Source organism: Dermacentor silvarum, chromosome 11, assembly GCF_013339745.2.
Source record: "Dermacentor silvarum isolate Dsil-2018 chromosome 11, BIME_Dsil_1.4, whole genome shotgun sequence".
NCBI classification, from domain to species: Eukaryota; Metazoa; Arthropoda; class Arachnida; order Ixodida; family Ixodidae; genus Dermacentor; species Dermacentor silvarum.
Genome location: NC_051164.1, coordinates 101,626,405 through 101,651,778, shown reverse-complemented (window position 1 = coordinate 101,651,778; position 25,374 = coordinate 101,626,405). Strand labels below are relative to the sequence as shown.

The 25,374-nt window shown below is 45.3% G+C and overlaps 1 protein-coding gene across 3 annotated transcripts in view; it reads right to left on the bottom strand.

Moving 5' to 3' along the window:
* LOC119433221 (uncharacterized) overlaps positions 1–11,943 on the bottom strand; it is a 155,571-nt gene extending 143,628 nt beyond the window's left edge. For all 3 annotated transcript variants that reach the window (XM_049658934.1, XM_049658935.1, XM_049658933.1), the window contains exons 1-2: positions 11,696–11,943; positions 6,821–6,950 (exon numbers count right to left, since the gene is read on the bottom strand). The gene's annotated coding sequence lies outside the window, so the exon portion shown is untranslated. The remainder of the gene's footprint in view (positions 1–6,820; positions 6,951–11,695) is intronic.
* Between the last annotated feature and the right edge of the window lie 13,431 nt (positions 11,944–25,374).

Here is a 25,374-nt window from a genome sequence, read left to right as displayed (position 1 = left end):
AATCTCATTCGGTGCAATACCCTCGAGTAACGTTGAAAGGACCTGCCTGTTCAGGAGCCGCAGATTGGTCGTGGGGTCCACGGGCAAGAAGAGCACAGTGTGCGGCCAGTGCTGTGGTGTATCCTTCACCACAGTGCTGTGGTGTATCCTTCACCACAGTGCTGTGGTGTATCCTTCACCACAGTGCTGTGGTGTATCCTTGTGGTGTATCATTTTTAAGCAAAGCGTTCACAAGTGTTACGCTGCCGTAATCCGCAACGTTTCCCAACGTCACGAGCGAACTTTAGGTTTCAGAAACTTCATGTTTAGTAGAAATGCCACCTTAAGAGGAAGCTTTAGCTCGGCACCAACTCCGATGCCACTTATTCAAATGCATGTAAAATGCGGAAATTCTTTTCTGGGATAACATCTAGACCGATTTTAGACTCTAAATACCCTCTGGGCTTATGGGCCTAAATTTTTTTACGGATATTTGCCAGATATTGGTAAGTCTCAAAACAATAAAAGCACCAAGTTTGCAAATCCTTAAATCTGCACCAAGAATAGACATCGCAGTTTCGTAAACTGCGTCTGTTATAAAATCCAAAGCGAATAAATTTCATGTATTGATGTATATTTTACGTGAATTTCATAGAATGTTTTACGCGGGTTTTGCAAAAGTTATTTTCAAATTCAACAGCCATGATGTATTCAACAGCCATGTACAATACATCAATTTTGTATGCTTTAGATGCACTATTAGGTGCAATTTACAAATTTGTGATACCTGCTTTCATTGCTAGGTTACATAGTTCTTAACTTAATAGTTTCGTTTTCTGAAAATTTGCAATTACTTGCAGAACATCCATGTCCTGAATAAAAATCCGCTTGCAAGAGTCAACAAATTATAACTTTTTCGTTAATACAAAACAAAACTCATTAAATATGATGCGCTGGTTGCCTAAGGAGACGATTTCTCCTTTCCCATCTATTTAGATAGGAGCCCCCGAACTCAAGCTTCCTCTTAAGATGCATTCACACGACCGGACGGAGGAGGAATTTTCACAGTGGATGGCGTATAACGAGACGCGCGCGTCATCAAAACATGCCGCCCTCGCCTAGTCCGGCCTCCTCCGCTCGCGGTCCCGACTGAAAATGTTCGCCGGTATTTCCATCCGTCCGTTTGGTGGTTGTCTGACGTAAATTTAGCGTAGTCAGCGTCATATCTGTCCACATTGGACAGATTGGCGTGGCTACGATGGCGTGCTGTCGGCTTGGAGCCACGTGTGTTGTTGTTCTGCAGCAGTGACCGCACGTGCTTTTGCTGTGGTGCAGCGAGTCATGGTTGCGCGCGCATTTTTATTTACTCAGACCGCGCAGCCTGCGTGACCTCAACATGAGTGAGGTGCACAATGAAATGCTAAGTGACGAAGCAACCGTCACTTTTTTTGGCTCTTGTTGAGGCATTCACAGCGCTGTGGAATATAGAGCACGCCGAGTATGCAAACGCGCAGCTGCTGATAAGCGTTGGAGTCGAGAGTAAACACGCGGATTCCACAAACGGCGCTCCGGCTGTGGGAATGCGACCTAACTCGGCTGCGCCGGATTCAAGTGATCACGTGACTGCTTGGCCCACGGAGCAGGCGGGATTTTGCCCTCGCGTGTGTATCCACCTTTAAGGGGGAAGTGTGGTGTCCTCGGTGTACTCAACGAGGCACCTTGCTTCGGTGAAACTAAGGGCCAGGTAATGGGTGATGTGCAGGTAAAGTTGAGAGTGGTCGGGTTAATTGACGATTTTGTAATAAATTACGTAGGCATAAACTCCGGAACGTAAGAGGGTTTCACGAGCACGCAGAATGGAGCCCGTTTTTCAGGCAGAACAAAAAAATGTTACCCAGAACATTTGGCAAATATAGGTGGAAGGCTATGGCAGATATGTGCGCGAGGGTAAATGCATTGGGAATAAATACTGCCCTTGCAAAAAATTTAAGCAAGTTTGCCGTTAGCAGCTAAGCCACCCAATAATTCGAGATAACCCTATGTGACACCAACTTCATGTTTGTTTGCACAGGCGGATTTACCGGGGGAGGTGAGGGCAGGGGGGGGGGGGGGGGGGGGGGGCAAAGTATGCGATACTCTCCCCCCCCCCCCCCCCCCCCCTTCTGAAAGCGGGCACTTTCGGCTGCACGCCGGAAAGTCCAACAAAACTACGGCTGAAGCTAAATTTTCTTAATAGAGTTCCCACGTATGTAATGCTTTTCTTTACTACGTATCCCTTGCTTGGGCAGCGAGGATTGTCGTTTGTGCCTCCTCGTGTCGCGTTGTAGCGGACGACGTGCGGGATTCGCCATACGCGCTCTCACATTGCGCAGAAAGCCTTGCACTGGACAGTTCCCGCCCTATCCAAATTGGCGCTTGTGCTACTTGCACCATGCCCAGCTTTTTGGGACCGCCAAGCATATTTGAAAACGCAATCGGCTTGCTATATTTAACCTGTGGGCGAGGAAATGAATAGGTTCAGATAGAGTATTACAATCAGCCACCCCCACCGATTGGTGCGCCTTTTACGGCATGAAATCATTTGACCGAAAATTTGAACTGTGTAGGTTTGCTTATGTGCTCGAAAAACCCCCGTTACTGAATACTCGTTTTCTCCAAATTGTTATGCTTTATACACGGAATTTAGTTGTTTCCCCCTGGTATCCTCGGTAAACTATGTATGCCACGGTGTTTATACTTATTCGAAGTATGAAGCAATGCTCCGAGTGACGAGCGATATATGTTTATTCTGTGTAGATTCAGTGCAGCCTTTGTAGAAAGTGACTCACTGAAGTGTTCCAGGGTGTCATACTGCAGCTAGTCGAAATGTTTCCCAGACTCCTAAATGTTTCAAGTCCACACGAGATGCGGACTTGAAATTGTGTGACAATAGGGAGAATTTTAAGCGCAATGTGTTGCGAAACTTTCACTTTCCTGTTTAAATTCAAGTGTTGCCGATAATTACTAAACCCTCGTTTTCCCATGTGTTTTCATGCATCATACGAGATCCGTAGCTTTTCTCCTGTGTCCTCGGTGAGCTAAACCAGGCATCTTGTTTATATCTCGGGAAAATTAAGGGCATCGTATGGGAACTATGTAGATAAGGCAGAAAGTTGGGCTAGTTGGTAACGAGCATAAGGCATGATTGATATAGAGTAAATATACAGTGATAAGAGAAAGAACATGGGACCACGCTGTAGATATGTAGATAATGTTCAGTGTAGATATGTAAATCATGGGGTTTTACGTGCCAAAACCACGATCTGATTATGAGGCACGCCGTAGTGGAGGACTCCGGAAATTTGGACCACCTGGGGTTCTTTAACGTGCACCTAAATCTAAGTACACGGGTGTTTTCGCATTTCGCCCCATCGAAATGCGGCTATGTAGACGGTGTAGGTAGAAATGTAGTAGATGCAGTATATATGTAGACAATGTAATATGTAGACAATGTTCCAAATGAGAGGGTTAAATTTTCCTTTTCCAATAGAATAGACGGCTGCGCTGTCATGATGATGATGTGTAGTGTTTAATGGCGCAAGGGCCAGCTACGGCCAAAGAGTGCGGTGTCATAGTTGCAACTACAACTGAAGGCAAATTTTGCGAATATAGGAGGGGAACAATACGCTAAGTGTATGTGCGATGGTATATGCTGTGTGGATCAAATACAGCTTTTAAAATACTGTAAGCAAGTATTCGAAAGTACTACGCTGCTGTTATTAGCTAGGTTTTCCCATGTCTCAAGAAAACTCTGCGTTTCAGATATTTTATCCTGTGACGGAATAGACAGCATTTGAAGTACAATGTGTTGCGAATTTTTAGAGTTACTGGCTCATTTAGAAGCGTTACGAATAATGACTGAACCCTCATTTTTAACCTTGTACTCTTTCATACGTGATACAGGGTGTTTCAGCGAACACTTTCAAAAATTCATAAAGGTTCCCTGTGGCAGATAGCACAATTATAGTTCATGAGCTGGCCTACTCGAAGAGGCGGACATTACTTGCTCAAGAAATTGAAATGCATTATCGACTAATCAACAAAAATTCAATAATTAAGTTTTTAATTAATTACCTGATGGCCCATATTGCAATTTACAAATTGTAGCCGTGGAGTTCATAAGGCGGATCCACTTGGAATGAATTCTCGGGATGACACCAGTTTCGAGATATTAATTCCCGAACTTTGCGGAGAAATGCATTGGCGTTCCAGTTAGTTTCTTAATAAAACGTCGCTTTATGCATTGAAGCACGAACTTAACTGGAACGTCAATGCATTTCTCCGCAAAGTTGGGGAATTAATATCTCAAAACTGGTGTCATCCTGAGGATTAATTTCAAGTGAATCCGCCTTGCGAACTCCACGGCTACAATTTCTGAATTGCAATATGAGCCATCAGGTAATTAGTTAAAAACTTAATTAGTGAATTTTTGTTTATTAGTCGATTATGCATTAAATTTTTGTGCAAGTAATGTCCGTCCTCTTCGAGTAGACCAGCTCATTAACTAGAATTGGGCTATCTGCCGCAGGCAACCTTAAATAAATTTTGAAAGTGCTCGCTGAAACACCCTGTATATTGGGTTCGCCTGGTGTCCTCAGTGAAATAAAGGAAGCAGGTTCTTTATAGTTTGTGACTCTGAGGACCAGGTAACGTTCGATGTGTAAGTAAAATTCAAAATAGGAGGGTAATTGGGACTTTCGCAATAAATTACGTATTCAAGCACTCTATAGTGTGTTATGCGCCTGTCTAACGAGCGGGGCACAATTGAGCCCACTGCCCTGACAGAACTGTAAATGGAACCAAGACAAAATCAAGCGAACATTTGTGGTACGCTATGAAAACTCCCTGTGCGCAGTTAAATGAGGTTGGATCAAGCAGAGTCTTTCTAAAGAAAATCTTATTCAAGTGTTAGAGCTTGTGACATGGCCACTTTCAGCTATGCTTCCCAGTGGCCCGACATAGCTGTTGGTTACAACAGATTTATATTTCGTGGGAAGGGGAGGGGGTCAGGGAAAGTGCGCCAACATTTTTACGTTCCTGGTCTAGTTATAAGCGTTGCAAATATTAACTGAGCCGCCGTTCTTCCTCCTATTTTTCATGCGTCATAAGGCGTTCCTAGTTGGTTTCAGCGATGTCGTCGGTGAACTAAACAAGACGCTTTGTTTATATGTGACGAAAATAAAGGGCGCGGTGTGGGCACTATATAAGTAAACTGCAAAGACAGGGGACTAATTATGACATTTTTCAGTAAATTACGGAAGCAAGCGTTCCGTAGCTTTATGAATATGTTTTACGAACAAAGCATAATTTATCCCACTGCCCTGGGAGAACTGTTAACTCGATCAACCAATATCAAATCTACAGAAATTGGAGAGGGCATGGAGGGGGGGATGAGTATGGAGGGAGTACACCATGGTAAACGTTATGGCAAAGTAACACGTGTGTTCGTGAATTACAGGCTTTTTAAAAATTGCCAACAAGAAGTGCTCTGCAACTTTTTTAACTATGTGTTATAATTCAGGAAACTAAAACATTTATTGCAACTGTTCGAAAGGAACAGCTTCGCTGGAAATTCCGCTGTAATTCTCTAAGGTCGCACACATCTGCTGTCTTTTTTCTTGCAAAGATTGCAGGTCATTTATGTTGATTGTACTTCATTGTGTATACCTTGGACAATACTATTTATTACCTTAACTAGCGATACGTGTGTGCTGTATAAAGACTTCAAGTACAATTCTTTGTTCAATTAGCAACGTCGTCTGTAGCAAATGTGCATATTCTGACGTGCGCTGCGCTGCTGCTACTGGGCGGGATCAGGGACATCTGGGCACTCACTGCCTTTTGTCCCTGTATCATGTGTAGATTTTATATAGTGTCAAGAAATAAATGAAAATTCAAATAACTTTTTGGGCCCCCATGGTTCACCATTTATGATTGATAAATAGGTTTATGTCGTTTAAATATAAAAATTACTGACAGATGCATTTCCCTCCTGTTTTTTGCCTTATTCTAAAGATATATATATATATATATATATATATATATATATAGAGAGAGAGAGAGAGAGAGAGAGAGTCAGATCGTTTGCGGTTTGCCCCCCCTCCCACTCGCGAAGCAGTTGGTACGCCACTGTTTCTTTGAAAAGAGGGTCATGTTCCGTGCGATGTATGACATAACTGTATCGTCAAATGCCTGATTAGAAGCGCTGTAAGCAAATAATAAACCATGTTTTTCCCAATATTGCGTTATACGAGATTCGTAGTACGTTTACCCGGTGTGCTTGGTGAGCTAAAAGCGGCATCTTGCTTATATCTTCAATAGTTATAGGCTTGTTATAAGTAGCGTGTAAACGAAATTCAAAGTTTGTGGACAAAAAACTGCCTTAGGAGAAAATACGGGCAATCCAGAGCTTTGTAACTCTGATAAGGAACAACGCACAATTTATAACCTGCTGCCCCGGGGGAAATATGAACGCAACAAGATCATGTATGGTGGAAGTGGAGGAACATTATGGCAAATGTTCCCGCAAAGTAAAACAGGTTTGGATGAATTACTGCATTTGTAACCTTTCTTTAACAAGTTCCCGAAAACGTTATATGCTGTCAAGGTTAGAAAAGATCCCGTCATATAGGGGCAAGGTTTTAAATTTTGTGATTTTACAACAGGTAACTGAATTTTTTATTGCAACTGCTTGAAAGAAACAGCTTGGCTGGTAATTGGGTTATGATTCTGCAAAGCCACCCAAGTCTGCAGCATTTTTTTTTTTTTCAGATGCGAATTCATGTAGCAAGTGCCGACTTACCTGTTTAGCAGCCAGGTCGCTTTTGGAGGTTCACTCCTGCTTGTTGATGTTCATTCCGAACCTGGTCCGGAACTTGGCTTTGTGCTTGGACGTCGTGTAGCAGGCACTGCTCGCCGGAAGGTTCTCGTCTCTGCGAAGACGGGACAGATGTAGAACCATGGAAGATCGTCTACACGGCGTTCAGCAAATGCTCTTTCATTCTGATCACGTGCCCCGAATGACGCTGTACCCAAGCATTATTGTCTAGCTAAAAAGTCACATCATACGCGCAGATCAGCTGCCTGCGGTAAGCAGTTTGTCGACAATGCTGATTGACTTATTGTCCATCCTTCAAAACAAAAGCCGTTTAATTACTGTTACGTCAAGAACGAAAATTGACTTGCGTCCTTATAAAATGTGTACACATTTGTTTATAAAGTCTATAGACTTTCTACATACTAATCATCGTAGGCTAGCAGACGTCTATGAATTTATGACCTTACACTTCTTATCAATTCTATATACTATATACTATCAATTAGTATATGAAATGTTCAGTAAAAATGCCTATAGACACACCATAGAGTGGCAATACAAGAGAAAATATACTTTGTATCGACATTTCTTTATAGATAATCTATGGAGTGCGATTAAAAAAATAGACACCCTACCAAATTTCTCTACAGACAGTCTACTGATTTTGTATAAACGCCAATAAATTTATAAAGACACAAAGCAGTCTATATAAATTCTATAGACTGTCAAAATCATTTTGAGTTGGAAGCTTCCCGACATGGTAAGAGTGGCTCTACAGAAGCGCATTTTGCCAATTAGCCAACCTCAATTTCCCGCACGTGACATCCGCGGCCATTGTTCCCCTAGCGGAAAAATTCCAAAGTCACCGGTCGCTTTTATTCCCGTCGTAGCAACCACGCGCCCGTTTACGTTGGAGTCCGTCTTATCGGTGTTTGTGTTTACACTTCGGCAAGTGCGGTCTCGTCGTTCCATAAGCTTGGTAAACAGTATTTATGTGTCGCTCAGTGCCCAAACAGCTTCGCAAACACGGAACAGTGGGCATTTCACGGGGCCCGTGCAATTGGTTATTTCAGAGAAGTGAAACAAGGACCGCGCTGTACACAGCGTGAAATCACGCATTTTTCTTTCCGCGTGTCTTCACTTGATATATGTCTTGTAATACGCCCAGTGACCCTTACGGAAATAGCGACAAAGTTCAGCAAGCTACGTACATACGGGTGCGTTCACTCAATGCTCTCCCCTTTCGGGACGAAGCGCGTTGCGGGACCAGCTGAGAGAAACATTGTCGGGGTGAAATGGACAGTGAGGAAATGCAGTAAATGGAAAATCATGTATTGGCAGCAACTTAGAGAGCAAATATCATGGGATGATATGGGAATTCGATTAGTCGTCTGTGAACCTGTTAGGCGACCGCGTGACAAAACGACAACTGTAGTAGTTTACACAATTGGGAATTGCGCACTCTTTGTCATAAAGCACTTTGTTTAACCCTTACGAGCCTTGCGAGCCATTGCACCAAATATTTCTCGTGTCCGTCACCAAAACGAAGATCATTTATCATTTTTTTTAAATATGGAATTCGCCGACTAAGTTACTAGAGAGAGAGCACGCGCAGCACGAGTGCTGCGAACAACGAGAGAACAGACAACACACAGTGGCACGTTGACGTGATCACAGAGACACTTTTACAGCGAAGCTGTTATAGGTTAGGTTCCAGGAGATTGTGTCCGGCAACGCAAGTAGATAGATAGACCGTAAGTTAATCTACAATTTTCGGCTCTATGTGCGTGGTGGTTTGGCTCCATGTGCGTGGCGGTTTCACGCCAGCTGTGCCTTAGCGCAGGTGTCAAAACGGAAGATGGATGGCCCATTGGTATGCCCCTCGCCACCGCCGACGCCTCTTTCACAAGCGTCGCGATACTCGGTGGCGGCACGTCCCGCCAATCGTTGTGCCCCTTTGTCTCGTGACGTAGAGATCGCGCTAGCGCTGTTATCAGCAGTTGCCCTTTAGACTCGCTATGGGACGGACGCTCATTTAATCACATTTTCCAGGATCCTGACATCAGGATTCTGACGATGCCGTGCAGTGTGCCGCGGCTATGAACACTTTGGATCATTCGCTAGTATGTGACGACCAGGCGGACTTGGCGCAGCAAACGCACCCCTTGGCCATCGCGCTGGGCGAAAACAAGCCGCCTGTGTCCTCGCTCTTTAAGGAACATGCCGAAGACGCTCAATAAAATCAATAATGATAATATATACATTCACTATAGCAATATTCACTATAGCAGACCCACCATAGTCACAGCTTCTATGTCTTCCATCTTCACAGTAGTGGAAGGGCCCTGAATTTTTTAACATTGAGGGCGCTTTTCAGGGGGCGCAGCAGCGCAGCCTAGCCGAGGATCTGAGGTACACACCTGCTTAGCTTAATTTTGTTTTTAGCGTCTCTAAAATTCTTTGTGGGGCACGCGATAGTGGTTTGGTGAATCCGGGCACCTGGCATATGGATAGCGGCAGCGCTCACGATGTTCGTTAAACATGCTTGTCCTTTCGTATCAATATCACGTGGCACCCACGTAGCGACGTGCCTAAAAGAAACGCCAAATGGGGAAGCTTCTTCGAAACAGGCTCAGACCAATAGCCGAGAGCGTTGACTGCACAGCCCTGCTATGTTATATCAGTCTGCGCATAAACGTATATCATAATCGCGAAATATAGAAAGCACAATTAAATGTTTTAAATAGAAGCTTTGTATGGATAGGCGAAACGAAAAAGCGTCTCTCCGTCGCCTGTCCACAGATAACTATCATCATCAGCATTGGCTCGAGCGTCGTCTTCTTCCACAGCTGGCTGCGTTGCCGCTCATCATTCTGGTGTAGAATTTCACTTCTCTCCTGCCGCGTTTACGGGGGTATATGCCATTCATTGTCTTACGTGACGGACAGGTTTAATTTCGAAGAACTGCAAGCGGCAATGGTGGGCGAATGCTGCTAACCACGCCGACGAGCAAACTCGAGGCATCGAACGCAAGCGATAACGGCCGACTGCGGGCATACCGTCAGTGACGTCGTTCTCTTCGTCGCAGCCGAACGTGTGCGTAACTTCATAATTAAGAAATACTTTAATGCACCCTCGGGATTCACCCAGTGATAAACACCGGGACCACATGTTTCAGCTTCGCTGGTTAATCATCTGTACGGAGACTTTTTTTTTTTTTTTTTAGTTAACGTCTTGCTCAGTCTACTTGACCACCCAAATTATGACCACCAGGAAATGCAGAAAACACCCGTGTAGTTATATTTAAGTGCACATTCAGAACCCCGGGTGGTCCAAATTAATTCGGAGTCCCCCACTACGGCGTGCCTCATAATCAGATGGTGGTTTTGCCACGTAAAACCCCATAATTTTTAATTATGACTACCAGAGAGCATAAACCACCTGTGCAAGCAACATCTGCATATCTAGCATATCCTCACGGTAAAACATTACTGACAGTTTAACTTTAGACGGCTGAAAGTATGTAGAAGACAAATAAGACAACACGTGTTCGTTCGAGTGCCTTCAGCAAATTATAAGATACAGTTCAAGACGAGTTCACAAGCAGCGGCCCGTTCATTTTGCTCACAGCTATCTTTTCCCGCTGTGCGCGGTTGCAAGACATAAGATAGAGCTGTCACCGACAAATAAGTTTATCAAGCCGGAGCACGAACACGCCCTTCTGGGGGCATCTATCACTGCGTCATCATTTGCTTCTGGTACTAGCGGCCAAAGGCGACCCGGCGTTCCTGGTCTCGTTTCCAACCTCTTTGAAACGGTCCTTCCTAAATATTTGCGCGATAAAAACAGGCGATTACGATCGTAAGCTGCAAAGCACACTTCTGGCGCCAGATAAACTGCAGCAGCTTTATCCGCCAATATCATCGCGAAGCAACACCGCGTCTATAATCTGACGTCTCCGTTAGCGACGGACTGTATTACCAGTATTGCGCACTGGCTTTGCATTGTCGAGCATGACTAGATGGTTAATCAATGCACACAATCGCGTCCTGGAGCGTCATGTGTGGTTTTTAATTATTCTTGTCCTGAGCGGATGGTTCCGTGGGCTAAATATGCCTTTGGCTACAACACCAGAACATTGCCCAGTGCCATAACTTTTAGTCGTTTTAGATTTATTAGACACTTGTGTCTTCTGGTGAATCTAAGTAGGGTTGAGATCAACGCTACCCGAGAACAACAAAGCACGTTACAGATGTGTGCAGAAGGTTTCTGGTCTACTATTGCCGTTACCACACCGAAAGCGTTGCTAATACGTTTACAAAAGTTTTCCATATTAGCTGAAGCATCCATCTATTCTGCCCGCGTTGACAGGCAGGTTGATACGTTCGGAAAAGTGTTCCCTAATTAATGTCACCGTGAAAACCATCCTTCCTACCATACCACAGTCGCCACGAACCAAATATAATAAGTTTTGAACTAATTTGTAATCTTCGACTGTTTGAACAATCACACAGTCATCATTTACGGTGGATCGGATGGTTCGGACGCGTGGCACATATGTGCGCGTAAACAATCCAGTCTATCGTACGACAATCTTACGAACATGGCATTAAACCAATTTCCAACGAGCTCCAAACGGGTTTCCCACCGGTCCCTAGTCAGAGCTTGACGAGGCGTCGTCGGAAACATCGGATGGTTTTGACGCACATGTAACTCGTAAATGCGATAGATCATTTCAAGATCTATCGCGTTCCTGGTGATTCCAACGGCGCCGCGCCATCTCGGGCCGTAAGTACATAATATCGCGGTACAAAAGCAGTTTCCGTTACTATATTCACAAGAATAGTCAACGTAACTAACCTGGATAGTCGGGAAAGTCATGAACATTGCGCGAAGACTGCGGCGAAGCGCTCCGAGAACCTGCAGCAAGGCGGCGAGGGAAGAGACTGAGTTATCAGATCACGTGAATGATGGCGTCATCGACTGATGTTGCCAGACGAAATGTTAAATTCAAGCTGAAATTCAACTCGAATTCAACGGGCTGGATTTCAAGGCCACGGAGCGGGAACACTGCGTCGCATGGTCCAGCAAGGGAACGAGGTGACTTGAAGCTAGCACGAAGGCTGTATCGATTGTGCAAGTCTCCCTACAATTTAGATTGATTCTTTCTTTCTGTATTCCATTGTTTTCTTCAATTGCATTGCTTTCGCTTTCCTGAACACTTATGTTCACATCGTACAAAATGTCGTATCACTACATCGAGCAAGCGCGCTGAAGCAAAGCGCTCATCGTTGTGTGCGTGTGTTGTTTTTTGCTCATCTGTTCACGTCATTTATTTATACTCATTATACAATCAAATGTTGCTTAAAAGGTGGCCACGAATGTTGCCGACATTGATGATATCATCAAATAAATGGAATTAAATCATTTTACTGTTTTCAAGTCCGAAGCTTCGATCAGCGCGATTGCTTAAGCCTCGGTCAGTATTTTCTGTTGACCTGTCACGCTGCCTGTCACGGAAAGAGGCCGACAGCGGGAATAACTAGGCGATCGAAGCAAATGACGAAGCAAAAAATTACAAGAGTGAATGGCAGCTGCAGCATGGTGCTTCACTCAACATGGGAATGATGGTTTGCAGATGGATTTGCCTAAACTTCGCCCTTGTGACTTCAACCGGCTTGGTGACTGAAAATGCATCACTTTCAACAAATCGCTGTGTTGTTCGGTCACGAATTTGCATTGAGCGTTTAGAAGTGTAGGATTGCTTCGGAATTGAGGCACAGAAAGCATATTGGACTTTTAGTATCTACACATTCTACGCTTCTGAAGACTCCGAAATCTTCTTACTTAACAACGTTTAATGAATTTAAAGGCAGCAGCATTTAGTTTCAAGAATTATTCGAAGTACCAAGCCCTTGATTCACCTACGACACACGGCTGGAGTCCAAAAACGACGTCGCAAACGGTAGTACCTTGTGCCAGTCCACGAGGATTTTTAACGAGAGTCATTTTTTCCGCATACTGTCGAATATTTCCATAAGGCGCTATAACAGGTGATGAGAGGTATGCGTTGAAAAAAAGTATGGCGCCCGTAATTATGCTAGTAAAGGTGAAACCAAAATTTTGTGCTGCTGGATATATGAATGTGTTTCATTTTTAAGGCGAAGCAATCTTTGCCTTATTATTGGCACTTTGCAGCAGGCAGGTGTGTAACAAGGTAGGTAGGCTCCTCGCTTGCCTCGCTTTAATAAAATATTGTGTGACCGATTGTAGAATTGAACCTCTGTCGTCGAACACAGCAGCCGGCTGCTCTAACCATTAGGCCACGATCTCTTATTCTTCTTTATAACCATCAGACCAGTTTTTTTATTTTTAATAAATTAGGCCCCATTCGTTCGCATAATTCTCTCGTTTCAAAGCCAGCGAGCTTTGCTTTGGCTTGGTGCTATACTCGTATGTATGGTACAACCCACTACGGGGGATCACCCATGAATCGGGCAGCATGCAGTTGGTATAAAAGGGAAGGATGCTTAAAGGAACTGACAACCGATTTTTAAGGACCTTGTATTGTAAGGGCCAAGGAAAACTTCACCCTCGGTAATGTTTACAGCTGCAGCGGTTACTTCAAAAAGCGTGAGGATATTTGTTAAGCAGAATTTTGCGATCTCAGCAGCCAAGAGTCCCTCCTCCAGCAACGCTGAGAAGTGAGAGCGAAGCTGACAGCCCGCCTCGCAAATTCTGAAAGACGCCCATCGTTTTGCTTTCACAGGAGCGAGCGCAACTTCAGTTAACCACCTGCGTTTCGTCCTTTTCAACCACTTTTGGAAATAAAAAGCTGGTACGATACGTTTGCGTCGTCGTACAGACTTTTTGTAATTGTACCAAGTTTTTCCCCAATTACACGCCTACGCCATGGCTTACTGGTGCCCGTCGTCTCTATTCTGTCGATGACCTGGCGCAGGGTCTCGCTCGAGTCCACTCTTGCGGGGCGTTCTTGAAGAGTCGTGTCGAAGCCAAGAAGGTGTTGTTGCGGTAACCTTGGCGACCTCCCGTAGAGCAGCTCAAACGGCGTGGTGCGAGTAACTTCATGTTGTGACGTTTTTAGAGCGAAAACCGCAGCAGCTCCGTAGTCATCCCAGTTGCCGTGTGTGGGACAGACATAGGAAGAAATGGTGTCTTTTATGGTGCGAGTGGTGCGCTTGTTCTGTCCAGTTGTTTGTGGATGTTGAGGGGACGCTGCAGCGTGTCGTATTCCATGCTTAGACAAGAAATCTTTAAAGGCACGCGACATAAATGCTGTAATGCCTCGTATTCCATGCTGGAATACGAGGCACTCGTTAATAAAGGTCTTGACATGAGCGGCTGCAAATTCAGGGACGGCTCGAACTTCTGCCCAATTAGTCTGGTTGTCCATGGCCACAATGAGCAACCATGGTTGCGGTGAGTAAACGGGCCCATGCGATCAGGGCCCGATATATCGAACGGTTCGTTATAGGAGGGGCGATTGGTTGTAAGGGCACGGATTGTGGGTTTGTGACAAGCTTACAAGCTTGATGAATGCTGCAGGATGACACGTGCAGGTAGACATGGGCGTGCATGCCAGACCACCAAAATCTTTTCTAACACGAGCCAGATTCTTCTGCTGACCCAGGTGGCCAGCTGAGGGCGCGTCGGGACACATGAGAAGTATGGATGGTCGAAAGGCCACATACACCACAGGTAGGTACGATTCACTTCCTGCACGTCGATAATAAAGGATGCCATCTCGTATTCTATAAGCCGACGAAATTCTCTCGAGGCAGCGATTAATTGCACTCTTATCACCAGAGAGGCGGCGGACGATGTCACAGATTTCAATATCCGTCCATTGTGCAGCTCGGAAATCGAGTACTGCAAGTGCAGTCGCCGAGCTCTATACCTTGGGTTGGGGATTTTAGTGCGGAAGTGCCTAACGCCAAACTTAATCAGCGTTTTCTGACAGGCTGGGGAGTAAAGCTTAAGTTACTGGATAACTCAGCAATAAAATAACTAAATAATTAGCGTCTACATTCCTTTTTTTTTTCTACCTCAAATGGCATGTAATGTCACCACTGCCAAAATTAAAGGGGATCAAGTTGTTCTAATTTTTCTTGGTGTGGAATGATGACTGGGCCTTCTTGGGTAAGGAGGAGGGAAAACATTTATTAAGAGAAAAAAAAAACAAGCAGGCGTCTTCCTGCTTGTGTTGGGAGGTGCCCTCAGTCCAGGGCTCCTGCGGCTCTTGCTGTCTCCCGGGCCCGCCGCACCAGTTGTTGCTGGTCACGAGGGTCCGAGCTGACTTAGTCAGCACGGCCATCGTTCTGCTGCTCGGGTGTGGGGTTGGGTATATGCGGGGCTACCTGTATTTTGGGGTAAAGAATGCTTTCTAGCAGCAAGCGGCCCAAATACCAGAAATTCCTTTATATTCTATGCAGGTATGGTGTCGTTATGGCTCTACGGTTTCCGCGCGTAATTCAACAAAATTAACCCAGCTGCCGAATAAAAAAAACACTCATAAAAAATAACACAGTTTAAACAGATGACGCACTCTTTAGCGTTCACTGCGAATATTGCATAATGCCATTGCGTTTTGTCATCCAGGAAGAGCTACGCCGCACAGGTTTTATAGCCACGGAAATAAATCTAAATCTATACCGAGCGCTACGATGGCAAAGAGGCCATGAAATCAAAAGCTTCACGCTACGGCGAGAAAGCCTGCAGATAGCAGAGGAGAAAGTCAGCCGTCTATTCAATAAACCCGTAATGTGTGATGAGGTAAGATTACAGCGGTTGGACAAGCTGGCTAAATCTGGTAGACCCAATCTGTAATCTGTGCCCAGTCTGCACCCCTGCTCACGTCAGTGCGTCGTTATCGCTGATGTTTTTGTCTACAATGTTTGTCGCTCACTAGGAGAGATTAACCAAGTGTTTTATCCACCCGAGGATACTTTGACACTGACTACGTAGAGATGAAACAAAAACGAAACACAAAAAAAGAAAGTTCACCCACCATATTGTAAATCAGTCTTACCTTTGCGGCACTGTGCTACTGGTATTTCGGACGAGTTTAACTAAACGCCACGTTATATTGTGCAGCTCTTGTATTTTGCCGATCTTGCTTGAATTTGTTTGCCGCACCACCTCGGAGTGGCGATATCTTTGCGTGCATTTCGTGAAGCACGGCAGGCAATAACGTGAAGAAATATAAGTTACGTTTGAAATAATCTACATCCGCAAACGGTTTTAACAGTTGAGACAGCCTGCTGTTGTCGCGGTAAATAAGTACAGAACGGGAAGGATCGCTGAAGTGCGCCGATATGATAACAAAGTTAGCCGCCAGGATGAAACTTTATTGTGCAAGGCGTTATGCAAGAACGAAGCATAGAATGCAGTCATCCAGGTGGTGAAAACTTCATCGCACAGACACACACAAGAAGCACGTACACTGTCAGCGTACTGTCACGAGTGTCACGTGCTGCGTATGCGTCCACTTCTCAGAGCAGCCAAAAACGACTTGACGTCATTTGATATGCAACCTCTCCATAACCACCCTTTCGACGCAGACCTTCTTGGAGTCGTCGCCGATGAAGGGCGCATTCAGCAGGAGTATGGCCATCTCCGGACGCAGGTTGGTAGACAGTTCGCCCAGGCCCTTCCCCTGCGAAGACAGCCGTCAAGGTGTTTGTGAAGCAATTCACACAGATCCCATGATATAGTCCTGGTTATTGCTGATTTCAAAGAGGATGAGTCTACCTCCTGAACTTGTGAACCTACTTTTACAATGGTAGAATGGACACTGATCGAAGCCGTACACTATGCAGGGTGATCACTTTTACGCTTTATTTAATTTTGAAAAATCGCATGTGGCAGATAGTGTAATTGTTGTCCTTGAGCTGGATTATTCGAAGAGGCGCATTACGAGCACGAGAAATCGAAACATAAATTCAACTAATTAGCAAAAATTCACTATATAATAAATAGATAAAATAATAATTGATAAACTGATAATATAATATAATAATCATCATTGTATCGCAGTAAATAAGTCATCATGATAAATTAATTTATCGTTTCAATAATTCAACTAATAAGCACAGGTAATTTTCGCTATGTCGTCCTTGGTGTATATGGTTATAGGCTTCTAATGATATAATTGATAAAACTCGGGCCCCTCGGTTCCTGTTCTTCTCCTTCATTGCATAACGAGGGTCTCGAATCCGGCAACATTGATGCATTCAGGTAGCATGTGTGGGTTTATTGACCAGTTGCATGCACGCAATAAGATCATGTACTCGTGACGCCTGCGGCGGTAAGGATGTTCCACATCCGCGCCAGGGTTCGTGAGTGGTGGCGCTGGCTGACATTCCCAGAGTTAGTTCTAGTATAGTAGAACAAATATCCCAGAACGTGGATGGAAATACGGCGCCGCGGTAGCTCAATTGGTAAGAGCATCGCACGCGCAATGCGAAGACGGGGACCATTCCCCCACCGGCGCCCCTTGTTTTTTTCATCAATGCTTATTTTCCATTAATTTATCATTTCTTTAGTTAGTAAGTACAAGTGATTTCCCCTATGTTGTCCTTGGTATCTTTGTTGGCTTCTTATGGTATGATCCTATGGTATATGGATCTTATGGTACAGCCTATCGCACGCGGCAGTGCGCACGTATGTTCGAAAGTAATCTACAAAGAAAAGCCGGCAGACGCCAGTGACCCTTCGATTTTATCAACTCAATTGCTGCGAACAGCAGTTGTGCGAAGGCAAACGCCTCCGGCTCTCCAACGGTGGCATACAGCAGTGATAGCGCGAGCTCGCGTTAAGCTTCCCACTACCTCTCGCTCTCTTTCTTTATGCTCACCTCAAGTGTCATAGTCACCGTGCCGAAGCGCTTCCTTCGTTCTGCGCATCTTTCTGCGCAACCCGGTAAATCTACCCAGCCGAGAATGACGGTGAGTTTATCTCGCGGCTTGCAACGGCTGATTAGATGTGCGTGTAGTAGGGGTTATAATGCTCGGCTTCGAGTCACGTGAGCGCTGATTTGATTCCTCATGCCAGCACACATTCTTCAATACTTTGTTATTGAATAAAAATCTATCAAAATGTCTGCAAACTGGCGTACATATTCAGCGCATTCAAAAGCTCATGGAACTGTTGCTCGCCGTAAAACTTGCAGGTAACCTTCTTAGTGCGAACGACTGTCACGTGCTCGAAAATGTGTGGGTCATGTTTACCTGTTTCTTATAGTCATGATCAGAGCCTAGCGCGGCACGCCCGTTACCTGAAGAAAAAAAATAAGTACGCGCAGTAATATCAAGTATGCACCCATATCTACGAGATATACGCGACGCGCTGGAATCGAACCAGTGAACGCGCCTTAACTTTATCAGATAGTTTCATCAACGTTCGTCGGAAACACGCGGCTGCTGCCGCAACAATTCCTTCGGCCCACCAGCAGCTACCGTGCGTTTGGTCTAGTGACCACGTCACGAAGACAGCCATCTTGAAACAACAGCGCGCTGGGTGCGAGACCGAGCAACACGCATTCTAACGTTCTCGCGATGTCACGAACAAGTGCGCGCCTAATCTCCAAGTCGAAATTTTACCTTTCGATTCCTTACGGGAGTTAAGATTAGCCACTTGTTCTAATAACGTAATAACACACAACGAGCCATTTTATGTTTAATTATTTTAAAGTCTCACTATGAAACAAAGTTTTGCTAATGTAAATATTGCGCATATAACATGTCTACGCTGCAAACGTCTGCTAGTTCTTATTGGAATAAAAACTATGGTATAGCATACTACACAAAATTAGGGTTTCACAGATCTTGCTAAGAGAATTGAAAAAGCATTATTTTGAACTAGTGCTTTCTGCTTGCTGAATTGATGGCTCTTTGTGTTTTGATGCTGTCAATTCCTGTGCAATTCTTTTTTACCTTGTAGACTTAAGCTTACGGTCAAGTGTTGTATTTGGCTATTCTATTATTTTTATCGGTTGAAGAGCCTCACCTCGACATCTGTAATGTGTCTTTTTTATCCTTTTCTTCTCTGGAGTTGTTACTGTGCAACATGTTTCCTATCTCCTCGTAATTAACTCCTATTTCTGTATTCGCTGTATTATTGCATTGACAGGTCTTCAAATGTATTTTTTTGTAAATGGTCTCCGCACCGCCTTTTAGCTATGGGACCACACAGATTGCGCGTACTTTCTGAAATAAAATGATGGGCAATAAATACCTCAGAAATTAATTGTGGATTGACTCAAAAATCTGTGGATTCCCTGAAATTCGCAAAATTTTCTATAACATTCCTATCGACACAGTAGTTGGTTCAAAAGTCGGCTTTTTTAACATTACTTTTTTTTTAATACTGCCGGCAAGAATCTTTGCCCGAAATGCCTCTAAATATTGCTTTCAAAATGTCTTTGCAAATTTCCGCCGATGGCGGGAATTCGCCTATCGTCGATATCATTTCTTCCGCAATAAAAGTAAAAACAAGAAAAAAAGAAAAGAATGAAAAATAGGAGCCCTTCCACTACTGTGAAGATGGAAGCCAGCGAAGCTGTGACTATGGTGGATCTGCTATAGTGAATACTGCTATGGTGAATTTATATATTATCATTATTGATTGTACTGAGCGTCTTCGGCATGTTCGTCAAAGAGCAAGGACATCGGCGTCTTGTTTTCGCCTGGCGCCATAACCAAGTAGCGCGTTTGCTGCGCCAAGTCCGCCCCATCGTCATAGACTAGCGTATGAGCCCCAGCGTTCATAGCCGCGGCACGGCATCGTCAGGATCCTGGAAGATGTGGTTAAACGAGCAGCCGTCCCATAGCGAGTCCAAAGGGCAACTGCTGATAACAGCGCTAGCGCGATCTCTACGTCACGAGACAAAGGGGCCCAACGATTGGTGGGACGCGACGCCGCGGAGTATTGCGACACTTGTGAAAGAGGCATCGGCGGTGGCGAGGGGTTATCTATCATCATCCGTTTTGACACTTGTGCTAAGTCACAGCTGGCGAGAAAACGCCACGCACATGTAGCCAAACCACCACGCACGTGTAGGCCAAATTATTGTTCTACGCGTCGTTTTAATTGTTCTGCTACGTTTGCGTGAGCCAGCTTCGGAAGAATACGACGATGCACAAGCCAATGCTGTTGACAGTTTTTTTCTACACGCGGACACAATTCCGGGGAACCTAGCCCTTAACAGCTTCACTGTAAAAGGAAAGACAATGATTCGACATGCGTGACAGCGCATGCCTGATAAGCATCAACGCGACGCGCAGAGTACTGCTGCTCATCGGGGCCACCGGAGTGCTCTACGTGAACAGTGCCGGTGGCGAACTCTCTTGAGGAAGCCTCTCCACAGCCGTATTACAGATAAACTGTTACTTATCGCTCTGTTGTACGTATATACTTCTTTCTTGCCTGGGGTTTTACATGCCAAAACCAGTTCTGATTGGCACGCCGTAGTGGAGGGCTCCGGATTAATCTACAACGCAAGCACACGGGCGTTTTTGCATTTCGCCTCCATCGGAATGCGGCCGCCGCGGCCGGGATATGTTGTACGTATATATATGTAAATAATTACCTTCTCTTACTATATGCCCCCTCTGATATGCTCTCTCTACTCATCTATTTCCTCCTCTTCCCCAATCACCCACTTTGGCTGACCGAGCCTACGGTAGATAGTTACAGCGCGGTCAGCAGTAATTTTCTTCCCTTTCTTTTCTTTTATTTTTTTTTCATTTAATAAACTACACAGTACGCACTTTACATACTACGTGTTGGCTTAACTGCAAGTAGTCGGCTTCACCACAACACAGACTGCGGGAAAATAATTTGTGGTTTGGTCGATTTCTAAGCCTTGCAAGTAAAAAATTAAAGCCCCTTCCTAAAAGAAAGATGGTTTAACACGAACCTTTCTCCCATGCAAACTGAATCAAAGTCAAAATCCAAAGCCAGCGACCACGCAACGAACCCAAGAAATGCTGAGCGACCCGATGCGATGCATACGTGAATTGACTGCTTGTTTAGTATTCTATTTTTTAACAATAAAATTGAATGAAGATACATTTCGTTAAGTTGCATAGTCTTTCTTTTAGATCATGTAGCCATTGATTACACGCACACACACTTTCACGGACGACTCTACACTTAGACAGTAATGCCTTGTGATCACTGGGGTAGACGGTCAGAGGCTCTGCCGTTGCCGATACACGGGATCGGCCTTACGATTGCACTCCCTCTTACGTACGCGTAGTGCAGCCTCTTGTTCTTCCGTGCGCTGTACCCGCGGCCTACCCATGACAGCCAGGAATGCATTGCGTGACGCGCGTAATGCAATGCAGATGTATACAGCTCGTCTGGGTAGCGTGCCTTTGCAGTTCCCATTGTTCTTATCAGTACAACTGCGAATGTAAACTGTAGTGTTCTACGATACGTATGTCGTGCGCTGTTGTTCTATTGTGCGCGCAGATGCGCAGATAGTTCCATTATGTGAGTTGGCTTTTCTGCAGTGCGTTTTTGGCGCTCACGGACGAATCAGTGAGACATAGAAAGCTTTAATAAGTAACACCATCGTTACAAGTTTGGCGCCACCACACTAGATCTTCGCCCTTATCCTTTCCCACGGTCTCGCGTTCCCCGTCTCCTCCTTTCTATTGGTCTACATTTGTCACGTGACGCAACAACACAGCCATCTCTTTTTTTATCGCCTGTGTGATCGCAGTCGCTTCACGGCTTTACTACTGCATGGACGTGATTCATCGTATCACCATGCATCGGCCTTTCTCGGGCAGAACGGCGTGAAATAATGCGTAAAACGGTGCCAGGTCACGTGATGGTTGTAGTCCAATAGGAAGGAGCAGAATAGGAGCACGTGTGGCGGGAACACCAGATAAAAAAATTGACAGTCACTTCAGCATACGCCATAGAAGGTAAACGTGAAAGCCTGCGCGCTCAAGAGACATTCATCAAATTACTTGGCATTCTCATTCGACTGCGTTGTTACTTCTTATTGCTTGCTTTTTCCGACCAAATGTCGCGGGCTCGAGCGTTTTAATTGATGCTACCGTAATTAACTGGGCCTAAATAACATCACCCTAATTAACACCAAAGGTCATGGGTTCGACTCCCACCAAAGGTCGTGAGTTCGAGTGCGTGAATTACCTGTATCTTAATTAACACGGTAACGATGAGACGGCCTAAAAAATTTTCCCACGGTCGGTACTGTGGTGAAGCCAACTTCTTGCAGTGCTTTGTATTGCGGTGCAGCCGATGTACAGAAGAGCACTTTTCGCTTAGATGACATGAAATTGTTCTTCGCAGCCTTCATGATATATATATATATATATATATATATATATATATATATATATATAGCGGTGAAGCTAACGCATACTCTCACATGTCGCTAGCATTTCTGTGACAATTCATTTTTACCTTACCTCTAATCTTCGATTCCTTGCCCTTGCCTAGTGCTCCGTGTACTTTATCGGCGCGCTCGAATCAACATATGCCACCTTGCGTTCTATAGGGTCCATTTTGTTGAATACAGCAATGACAGTTAGGGCAATGACAGATGGTTTATTATGAAGACAACAGTAATCTGCAAGTATTACCCGTGTACTATCGCGATGGAAAGAAACGCGAACAGCGGAGCGCGTAGCCGAAGCATAACTGAAGGTATAGTGCGCGCCGTCTAGTCATCACCATTGACAGGCGCGCATGTCCGGTTTGATTGCGCTTTGCGATGATGCACCCCCTATACTGCGATATTTTTGTTTCTATTCTACTTCTCTTTTATTTGAAAACGAGGAAAGGTGACGGCGCAGTAATGGTGACAGCGCAAACTTTACTAAGAGAAACTAAAATATCGCAGTATAGGATATGCATCATCGCACAGCGCAATCAAACCGGACATGTGCGGCTGTCAGTGGTGATGACTGGACGGCGCGCACTATACCTTCAATTATGCTTCGGCCACGCGCTCCGGTGTTCGCGTTTGTTTCAATGGCGATAGTACGTGTGCTTACACGCGCACAGGCAAAATATTGTTTTAAAGGTGAAACCGATCCAAATTTTTAAGCACACATACGCGGGCTAATATATCACGAAGTAGACGACGGTTTACAAAACTAACATCATCGGAACAGATTAAAATGTAAAGAGTGCAGCGGTACGTACAGGTCTTGACAAGTATAATTCGAACATGGGAGCTGTAGCCGAACTGCATCCCAATTCCATCCAGCAGCCTCGAAGCTACGAAAGGGCCTTGTGAATCAACTGCTATGAACGCCGGCGTACGCGCGTACATATTTCTTCTCCGAAGAACATTGGAATCCATCGCGGCCACAGCTGCTGTATTGCAATTAGCGTTTTCCGAGCGTGTACATTACCTCTGAAAACGATGTTCACACTCGGTGTCGCAGTGTCGGTGGTGCCACCGCGCACGATTGCCGGCGCTTGAGCTTGCGTGAGCTTGCGGCTGAAACGTGTGCGAGCCGCCTTCCTCGGCTCGTCACTTTGGCAGTATACGCGCATTGGCATTACCGCCATCCGCTCCCCCTCCCCCATTTCTGGTTGTCAACAAGCTGCAATAAATTGCTATCAAAGTACTTACCTTCAAGTTAAGAAAATCATGCCTTGCATGCATGCGCGCTCAGCAGCACTGACGCTGCGAATGTGAAGTAATTCGCAGGCTTTTGATGCTGGCATGAGAACATAAATGGCTGTGAAGATAAGCCCAATATGCTGGTGTAAGCGAAAGCGCATGCGTGAGGACATCCGCCGCGACTAACAGAGCAGTGCTGCTCAACGGAAACAGTCATCGGCTTCACTGCAAAACAATACGCTCCAAGGAGTTGACTTCACCGCAGCACAGACCACTGAAAAATATGTATTCAGGCTGTGTTGACAGAATGTTAAGCCTCGCAATGAATAAGTAACGCCTACGTTTCAAGATTGGCGCCATCGCACTTGCTCCTCACCTTTCTCCCTTTCCTATGCTTCGGGCTCCCTTCCTATTGGACTACCCTTCACACGTGACGCCCCTCCTCTTTCATATTGCATCTCTCATCTACATCACGTGCGGGCGCTGCACTATTGGGCGAACATGGTTCATTGGGCCCTTTTTCTATCTTACAAATCGGCGTGAAAGAGCGCGTGAAATGTTGCTACGTCACGTGATGGCTGCAGTCCAGTGGGAAGAAGCAAAGTAGCTGCAACAAAAGGACCATTTGTAATGTCGCCTTTGTTCTAAGATGGAAACTGCGTATGCATTGATGGTCTTCAGAAGTGCCTGTAATCGCGTGAAAAAATTTTTACCCATGACCGGTGCAGTGGTGAAACCACCTTCTTCGTGCGTTTTGTATTGAGGCGCAGCCAACACACCGTCCCGGCAAATCGTTAAATACTGAAATGTTATAAAGAACGGAAAATGAAAGGATGGAAATTTCTGATGGCCGTACTGTAACCCTCTAGCTATGGCTGCCGACAGCTGAACGATGGTCAGCAATGGGGGGATTGGGGTAGGGGAAGGACAGAACGAGAGAGGATAGAACAGAGGAGAGAGTAAAATTAAAATGCTATTTTACCGTACTTTTACTATTACCAAGTTTATCCATAGTTGGCTCCTGGAGTGAATTCCCGAAGAGAGTATGTGACCCGGCCCCGCATACCCACACTGTTCACATAAAGCTGCCGGCTGTCGAGGTCCGACTGCTCGAGGAAGTCGGAGTGTTTTGGCCGCTGCCTCCCGCGCGCGAGAGTGAATGCGTGGTCACGTGAGCGCCTCTGCGTGGTCGGTTCCGCAACCCGCGCGCGTGATAGCAGCACCAGGGCCGGTATTTTGGAGCGATGCCTTTAAAGTAATAATGCCTTTTCGCACTTATCGCGCTTTGTCAGTGGTCGGAGCGACGGTCCGCTAGCGTTATCAACGGGATCCGCCGGCCGTGAGCGGTGGATGATAAGACTAGAGTAGAATAAGTCATAATGCCTCGCTACAAAATCGCGGCCCAGAATTCCTCCCGCGGTGACAAAGCATTCATGACTCATTCCACTCTGTGAAGGTGGATGACCAGCGAAGCTGTTTACTGCACGACAGAGATGTATGGTATGATAAAACGTTATTACAGTCCCTCGGAACGCGCGTCAGCACGTAGCGGGCCGCTCCCACAGATGTGACACAGAATTTTGAACAAAGGTACGAACATATTTATTGTCCTGATCGGTGGTCATCGTGACGATAGGTACGCACACACTATTCGCGCATCACCTCTGTTAATAAATCTGTCCATCACGTAACCCCTGTAAACGCGGCCTCCCCATTACAACGACAGAAGTGAAATTCTACGCCAGCTATGGAAGAAGACGACCACGACGAAAGTGTTCGCGCGGTTGCGCCGAGGGGCGCCAATTGCTATCAAGTACTTGGAAGAAGACGACGACGCTCGAGCCATTGCTGATGATGATAGTTTTCCCGCGCGGACGCCACAAAAACCCATCTCGTATCCATAGAC